Source organism: Bombyx mori, chromosome 3 (assembly GCF_030269925.1).
Source record: "Bombyx mori chromosome 3, ASM3026992v2".
NCBI lineage: Eukaryota > Metazoa > Arthropoda > Insecta > Lepidoptera > Bombycidae > Bombyx > Bombyx mori.
The window spans coordinates 4,338,057-4,347,138 of NC_085109.1; the positions used below are offsets into that span (position 1 = coordinate 4,338,057).

The 9,082-nt window shown below is 40.9% G+C and overlaps 1 long non-coding RNA gene across 1 annotated transcript; it reads right to left on the minus strand.

The window, feature by feature from the left end:
* Nucleotides 1-1,336: 1,336 nt before the first annotated feature.
* Nucleotides 1,337-8,546, minus strand: LOC134201141 (uncharacterized). Its single transcript, XR_009976345.1, has 2 exons — nt 3,699-8,546; nt 1,337-3,249 (listed from the first exon to the last, which is right to left on the minus strand). It is a non-coding gene; the product is annotated as an uncharacterized LOC134201141 (long non-coding RNA).
* Between the last annotated feature and the right edge of the window lie 536 nt (nt 8,547-9,082).

Consider the following 9,082-nt stretch of genomic DNA (forward strand, 5'->3'; position numbering starts at 1 on the left):
TGTAGCGGAAAGCCTAAATAGTATACAATTTTTTTATAACATATTCAAGTTTGATACTGATGAAAATTTGCTTTCATAAATTATTATTTAGTACACAAGATTCTTGGACGAGTATATAGGCTCACATCACAACATGAATGCCAAACCCATATTGAGACACAAGTTTTAAGTCGCAATATTAGGGCTTAACAGGTTTCTCAAATTTTAAACTAGAGCGTATAGTAGGAGAAGGTAGAAGCAGGATTACGGCACCTTCCCGTGCGCACGCCCTGCCTACCCTACTTCTTCTTCCTAGTCGAACACTCTTGACAGAGTGGTCGTGGTCATGTATCATTCGAATTCTGCAACACCTATGCTCTCGAGATGCGACGCCATGGGGCACGGTGCTTCGCAGAGTGAGAGCAATCATTTATGTTGGAGTGAGTCACAAATTTTATGAGGTCGGTCCATCGTGTTGGAGATCGTTCGCGAGATCTTTTGCCCTCGACTTTTCCTTGCACCACCAACCGCTCAATGGAGTCCTCTATGCCTACTATATATGCCTTTATACCAACCCTACTATGATTTACGTAAATATGTACAATTTACGGATTTCATGAAATTCTTAAATAAATGAATTTATTTCTTCATCGTGGAAGTCGATCGTGAACACGTCTTCGATACATATTTGCTTGAATAGTTTTTTTTCCTATCCGTGCGATTTGAACACTAAGTCTGACTGGATAAGAGTTTATCCACCGTTTTAATCCTTAGGCTTAAATGCCAATAGTCCAACAAAATGGTTGCCACAGACTGATAAAAGTAAATTTTCATCCAACTTTAGTACAGAACCCTAAAAATTAAATGTGATTCGAATTCTTTCCAATACTCGTAGTTTCGGGATTAAATAGTATGTGTTAACTAGAAATGTCGCTGTTAATGTACCTCAAGACGTGCCTAAGGTGCGAAGTGGGTTATTACGACGTGCCCTAATGACGGTAGGCGGAGGAAATGTTCTGCGGATGTGAGGACTCGTCCTGGACCTAATAATAGTTGTCCTGACTACAAACGTGTGAATTCCCATGATAACAACCGTTGCACCCACTTTGAATTGAGCTATTTCGGAGACGACAGTGATTCTTGTAAGTATAAAATGAAGAAAGGAAAATTCTAATACATTATTATTATAAAAAAATATATCAAAATTATGCCGTTGAATTGTTTTTCATTATCTATATTTTTACTTTCCATTATACTTGATAAAGCTGAAGTTTCTTACTTTATTATTGATTTAATATATATATGTAAGCTTGAGGGTAGACATTATCTTGTTGAACACCAAGTAAAACGATGTCACTTCTGATTCCTGATTTAATCAACAATATGTTATCTTAACAATTCACTTTAACACTTGTCCAACTTTAACCAGTACGTACAACAGTCACTGAATCACACAACGTAACAAGGATATAGTAAGTGCACCAGGCAAGCGCAGTCCAACGAATGTTTCTCGCAAGGCACGCACCGCCTTTTTATACTAGCCGGCGCAGCTGGCTTATGAGTCACTTCTGTTGCACGAGTGGAACGACACGGCCGGCGCACCCGGCTTGTGTGAGTCACGCCTGTTGCACGTGATGTTTATTAGAAATATTGTTAACGCCGTCACGGCCATACTGACATGCGCTCGTCCTCGTGCGCCTTTTTATGGTTGTTCTGTAGACAATAAGCGTATTCGTTCATCCTGACATTAACGGATGCAACTTAAAACGTGGTCTATGATATTAACAATCTAATACGGTTCGGTTCGCATAATTCTTCAGAAAATCCTATACTGGCTATAAATACTGACTGCTTACATACCTGGGCCAGTTCATTTAAATCTCTTCAGGTATGTAAGTATGTCCCTTTTAACTTAAATCGGAATTGTTATCCCTTCAGTTTTTCGAACTGGACCGGATAATGCTAGACCGGATCGCAATCCCTGTAGCTAATTGTTGTGGCTAATCTGGATGAAAATCCCTATAGCCAAGCCATTGGACCGGACAGACCCTTCAATGACTTCACACTTTTTTTTTTTTTTTTTTTTTCTCTTTTTTTTTTTGCTAGTCCGGATTAACATCTCTCTAGCCACATACAATTCTCTCCTTTTTTTTTTTTTTTTTTTTTTATCTGCGTGTACGGTAGCGTTTGTTAAAACATTTCTTAAACCAGAACATTTATACGAAATTTCTTCAGAAATAGTGCGAGACCGACCATCGTTTTCTACATTTCCAACACCTGCACCTGAGGTGCCTGAGCTTACAGACATTGTATCACTACCCACAGACTATGTTTGCTGTATCGCTATTTGCGGACAAAAATGTCGCTTCTATTGTCAGTGATAGAGTCGTCATCATTAAGATCAGTTTCACGAACAAGATTAATTAACCCATCTGTGTACGCCGTCACGTCATCGTCACTATAATTTTCAGAAATTTCTAGTAGGCCTGACGGGCCTCGAGGTACTTCGCGTAAGTTTTCATGGGGAACTTTGTACACTAGAACCATTTACATATCTCAACTTATACCTATCGTTTTCCAAAACTGCAGATGATTGAAAGATGGTGGCCCGGAGGCCTTTCCCGCTTCACCAGGACGGGTGGGCGAGCAAAGGCTCAGCCAAGAGGGGTGGGATTTGCTAACAACTGCCCGAGCGCCTCCGCAGGAGACCTAACAACTCAAGAGCAATCGCTTCGCGAATGAATCTACTACCGGATGGGAATCGCGACCCACTGAGAAGATCCGGCGAGAAACTCAGTGGGCTGATGCATGGGTTAGGTTGCACGTCGACCTCTTTGTCGAGTTCGACGAGTACGATTACTGGGGTTCCTCAGCCTGCTCCTAGTGTTAGAGCTGAAGGTATCTAATGCAAGAGTTATTGGATCTGATGGATCCGTAAGGACGTGTCTAGGATGACTACGGTGACTTGTTCATGAAACCGCTTACCATTGAATAAATTACTATGGCTTTGTTTTATAAGACTACATTCTGACCCTGAATGGAACATAAAGGGGGAGCCAAAACCACTTATCTGTAACACACTGAAGCTCTGGAACACACGTTGACGTCTCTGGTTGGACCTGCCACAGCACCTGGAGCAGTGTCGTTTTTCTTCTTGTAGCGCATGGAACACCCAGAAGCTACATGGCTCGCATCACCGCACACGTAACAGCCGACTTGCAGGCGAGAGCCGGGCGCCCACGGATGAGGAGGTTGTTCAGGTTTTGCAGGCTGTATTTTTGTGAGGCAAGTAGTAGCTCGAGCCTTAAGCGAATGTGTGAGAGTCAAAATTAAATCGACACCATCCAATACTTCAACTACTTTAAACGGCCCTTTAAACTTCGTATCTAATTTCGTTTGATTATGATTTTCGTATTAATGTGTGGACGAGCTCACAGCCCACCTTGTGTTAAGTGGTTACTGGAACCCATAGACATCCACAGCGTAAACGCACCACACACCTTGAGATAGAAGTTCTAAGGTCTCAGTATAGTTACAACCGCTGCCCCACCCTTCAAACCGAAATACACCACTGCTTCACGGCAGAAATAGGCAGGGTGATGGTACCCGTGCGGTCGATGGCACTATACGGAGCACCCGTCTGGTGCCACGTCCTTACCCACGAGAAGGTCGCCGCGCTGCGACGCCGGCAGCGCGCGATCGCAGTTATTCAATGATACCTCACAGTCTCCTACGAGGCGGCGCGCCCTAGCGCAAGTGCAGCCGGAGCGCGGGGGCTCCAATATCGGCAGTCCGTGCTGGAGGCGTGGTCTCGTCGTTTGGCGGACCCGTCGGCCGGCCTCCGTACCGTCGAGGCGATCTGCCCGGTTCTCGCGGACTGGGTGGGCCGCGACCGTGGAAGTCTCACCTCCGGCTACCTGTGCAGACTCACAAGACATTTTACCACCATGCAAACTTCTTACCGCAACAAATCTTACCAGCCACCACGCAAACTACAATTTTACGGGTTCCACCTCTCTTACACGATGTTACTCCCACACTGAGGAAGCCAACCGCGAACACTTGTCAAGCACGCACAAGCACGCACTTCACCGGAAAAACCTGCATCCGCCAGCGGAACCCGAACACCGCCGCATCGCCAGACACGAACGCACCGGACGTCTTATCTTACAGGTCACGACGACTTCAGATGTGTCAATTTTTCTTCCCCACGGAAACTTGCTTGCTTTCTTGTTTGCTTGCTTGCTGGAGCCCGAAGTCATCGAACGTGTAGTGTTATTGGTATTGAATCGAGTAGATTCTAAAATTTCAGCGACAATTCACAGTCTCATGTCCTGGTTTACTGTACTAGTGCCATGTAACTCTAGCAGTAGTCATTGGCTTAAAAACGATTCGTGTCGGAACTACCCACTCGTCACGACAGATCCATTATTGCGATCGAACGTGTTGTATTTCCGTTAGTAAATGCCATGTGATGAAGTCGACAGTCAAACTGGGCAACATGAGCCAGAACGTAAGATGTGACGATTTCTTCGTGGCTCAGATCTTCCATCGAGGTAACAGAGACGTTATTACACGACTTACGTATGCTGCATTCACGCTCTTGTGGCGTACCACTACTAGTATTCTGATCTGCATCATGTTTTTTTTTTTGCTGTACTTCGAACATGTTCAAACACGTCACGCCAGTGAGAGTAGAGTCCTGATCCCACTTCTGATGTAAGCTTGAGGGTAGACATTATCTTGTTGAACACCAAGTAAAACGATGTCACTTCTGATTCCTGATTTAATCAACAATATGTTATCTTAACAATTCACTTTAACACTTGTCCAACTTTAACCAGTACGTACAACAGTCACTGAATCACACAACGTAACAAGGATATAGTAAGTGCACCAGGCAAGCGCAGTCCAACGAATGTTTCTCGCAAGGCACGCACCGCCTTTTTATACTAGCCGGCGCAGCTGGCTTATGAGTCACTTCTGTTGCACGAGTGGAACGACACGGCCGGCGCACCCGGCTTGTGTGAGTCACGCCTGTTGCACGTGATGTTTATTAGAAATATTGTTAACGCCGTCATATATTATATAATAAAAAAGCTTAGCAACCAAAACACAACCTGCAATATGTTTTATAGAAATAAAAACATGGTAAATAAAATAAAAAATCTTGTCACACTCTCCCTCGCCTTCTATGACTTTGTCTCTATGTTTATTCACTAATTGTACTAAAGCTACTAATTGTGTGATGTACTGATATATATTATATTGTATAATATTTAAGAGTGGGTTGTTGAAAAGTTGTCCTAAATTAATTTGGTGCACCGAAATCCCGTATATGTAAGTCCGGGATCGAACCTACGTATGGGTTCCGTGGCAAGGATAGCCAGGACGATGAGAATCCAGAGGTCAGCGAAATGAAAATGTTCCCATCTTTTAGATTTTCTGAAATATTCCCAAAATTTATCTGTTTAAACATGGCTGAAATTATTTAATTTAGTCTACATTTATTAGATACTAGTTGTACCCGTCCGCTTCGCTGGGCATTTCAAATTAACGTTATTATTTCTTACCCTACAAAGATTATCATCATTAACGCCCCCGCAACTGGTGTAGAGAGTCCAACATTCGTATAAATATTACCCTATCCATTAAGTACATGTATCTTCTACACGGATACCAAGTTTCAAGTCAATCGGATGCATAGTTCAGTAGTTATAACGGAACATCCGTAAAAACCACTGTAGATTTATATATTAGTATAGATTAAAATAAATTAAGGTGTGTTTATTTTAATCTATCCATCTGTTGATAGGTATTTAATACACACGTCCAAGATTATCTGGAACACAGCCAAGCACTGGATCGAAAAAAAAAAACAAAAGCTTCTACGATAAACAGTTATAATTTATAATCGCGGGCATGTCGATGGAGTTGGGCTATTCATATTTATGGCACGTTATAATGTGTGCTTAAAATTTTCAAAAAGACTGTTAACTTGTCATGTTGAATGAAAACTGAGAGCTGATTTGTTGGAATGATTAATGTAAAAGTACTGAAAATGGCCGGTTTATTTAATAATATGATAAAGTTTGGTAGGGTGCGTGTATAATATTTTTTCGCATCTAGAATAATCCTTACAAGCTTAAACCGACATCTGACACTCTTTCTATAAGTAACCTAATGAAAGCGGGCATAGTTACCATTATTTTATTGACGTAAGCGGACCCAGTTTACTACCAGCCAAGCGACTAAAATCTATTATTAGTTGCAGTCTATAATTTGCGTCAGGAGGATCGGGAATGAATAGAAGGAACGTAATTTTTTTTTTATATATTTGTAATTAATTTTATAAATTCTTTTTGAAAGTAAACTATAATACCGATTCAAAGATGAGCCAAACTCTTGAGAAGTACTAGCGCTAACTTACCGGGCTTATCTGTTTGTAGGCGAGTGATTAGCTCACGTCCGATCTGATGTTGAGATACTTGAGCTTGTGGACATCATAACTTAAATGCCGGCGCTCATCTTGAGAAATGAAGCCGATTACTCGATAGCATATTTTAAGTGTTTTCTTGTTAAGACAAACTTACGTGAAAGAATTAGGCTTATGATTTCTAAGCCCCAAGCGAAAGAGGGCGTTGTGACATTGAATGGGACTATGGCCCGCTTTTGTTTTCAAGTGTTGTATGTTGCTTGCTGTCTTGTCATGAACTTATGTACAAAGAAAATTAAAACAGCGTGTAAGAAATCCGTGTACGAAATGATAAGAATTAACTGTCTTGCGTTCTTTTTTATTTTTATTGCCTTTGTAGATAGACGAGCATACGTCCTGATGATACCTGATGGTGAGTGGTTACCGTCGCCCATGGACCTCAGAAATGCCAGGGGCAGAGCCAGGCCGCTGCCTAGCAGTTTAAGGGAAGGACAAACTTTATATAATTTATAGTTGAGACTTTAAGCTCATATCTCAAGGTGGGTGGCGGTATTCACGTTGTGTTGTCTATTTGTTTGGGTTGGGTTGGATTTTGGACACACCCTCCGACAGCCGAACCGTAACCCCATGAAAAATTTCATTTTCTTGGATTGGACCGCAAGTTTCATTAGAATGCATTGGAAGAGATTGGAAGACATATGCATTTAGATTCCGATTTCCTACCTCAAAAAGCGGAAGACAATGACAGAGCACTCAGCCAGAAACAAAAGATAAGCTCAACTACAATGCATCAAGGGTCATTTAAGAATGCTCATTGCATGTTCATTGTTCCTGAGATTGCTTTCCATAGGATGCGATCCTTCGCTGTCTCTTTGCAAATAAGCTTGAGTGTTGAAAAATCGTATGAAAGTTAAAAAAGTAACTTAAATGAGCACGACTTAAGCCTTATGTTACCTTGTCCCATCTCAAATTGCACAATGATCAATGGATCATAAATTTCATGGATATAATTTGTATAATTGGTAATCCTATTTTGAGCTATCCTTCTGAGTAAGCCTTAACTGTAATAAACGCCTCACCTCAGAATATACATATATAACATTATTAATTGTGTGGTATATGGGCTTCGGTAACCACTTGACACCAGGGGAATCGTAAGCTGGTTCATGCATTTATGCAATAAATAAATATGAATTAAAAGAACGAAATGAATGAAACGAAAGAAATGAATGAAATATGAAAAATGAAAAACAATAATTGTATAAGCTAAACGTAAATCTTATATTTTATACCTTTAAACGAACAATTCTTATATATAATCTGAATCTCGGAAACGGCTCCAACGATTTTCATAAAATTTAGTATACAGGGGATTTCGGGGGCGATAAATCGATCTAGCTACGATTTATTTTCAGAAAATGTTGTTTTATTCGTGTTTTCAATAATCAACTCTTCCCGTCATCTATTGGCGAATAATAATACTATTTTTCTTAATTGAGGGCAACTAATCGCTTTAAAGACACAACAAGATGGCGTTATCATAAAAAAAAACCGGTCATTATCTAGTACCACGTAAATACTTATTACGAATAATGACTATGATATATGAATTCTACATCCGAGAAATTAAATACAGAAAGACAGTCATAATAATATCAGAATGCTTCAAATGCAACATACAATTTTTCATGTAATAAATTAGTATCGACAACGAGGCGTTGCAATTTTGTTTTACAAACACGCGCCCCTCAAATTTGAAAGCCTATGGCTTAAGCTGCTAAGCCATCGGTTCCATTATTGCGTTGATACTTACTTATTGTTCTTGTGAGTTGTTTAATGTTTTAAGTCTCGTTTCCATCGAAGATGGCTTTTAGGTTATAAAAATTCACAATTCCGTTGTAGAAACCTTTTGTTTGACGTTTCAAATTGACAATAGCATTGTCCGAGCTTTCTAATCTCTTACTCGTTTATCGAAATCAACTTATAAACAACTAGAGGTCCCGCAGTAGTCGAAATTCGACTATAATTAATTGGAATTGTAAGTTTGCACACTATTAAGATTGTATTTTACACTTCTATAATCACAAATTTCGTCAAGATTACACTATAAAAATATTAACAAAGGCAAACAATATTTAATCTATTCTCAATTTGACAACAGACGCCAAGAACAAAAGTTTGACAATAAATAGTATGCATGCTTTTTTTTTTTTTTTTTTTTTTTATGATTGAAAGTTTACTGGTGGCCCGAAGGCCTTTCCAGTTTCACCAGGACAGGTGGGCGAGCAAAGGCTCAGCCAAGAGGGGTGGGATTTGCTAACAACTGCCCGAGCGCCTCCGAAGGAGACCTAACAACTCAAGAGCAATTGTTTCGCGAATGAATCTACTACCGGATCGGAATCGCGACCCGCTGAGAAGATCCGGCGAGAAACTCAGCGGGCTGATGCATGGGTTAGGTTGCACGTCGACCTCTTTGTCGAGTTCGACGAGTACGGTTACCGGGGTCCCTAAGCCTGCCCCTAGTATTAGAGCTGAAGGCATCTAATGCAAAGGTTATTGGATCTGATGGATCCGTAAGGACGTGTCTAGGGCGTCGACGGTGACTGGCTCCTGCATGATCAGGATTCGGGGAGTAGTCAGCGACGGCAACGATAAGGCGATTATCAT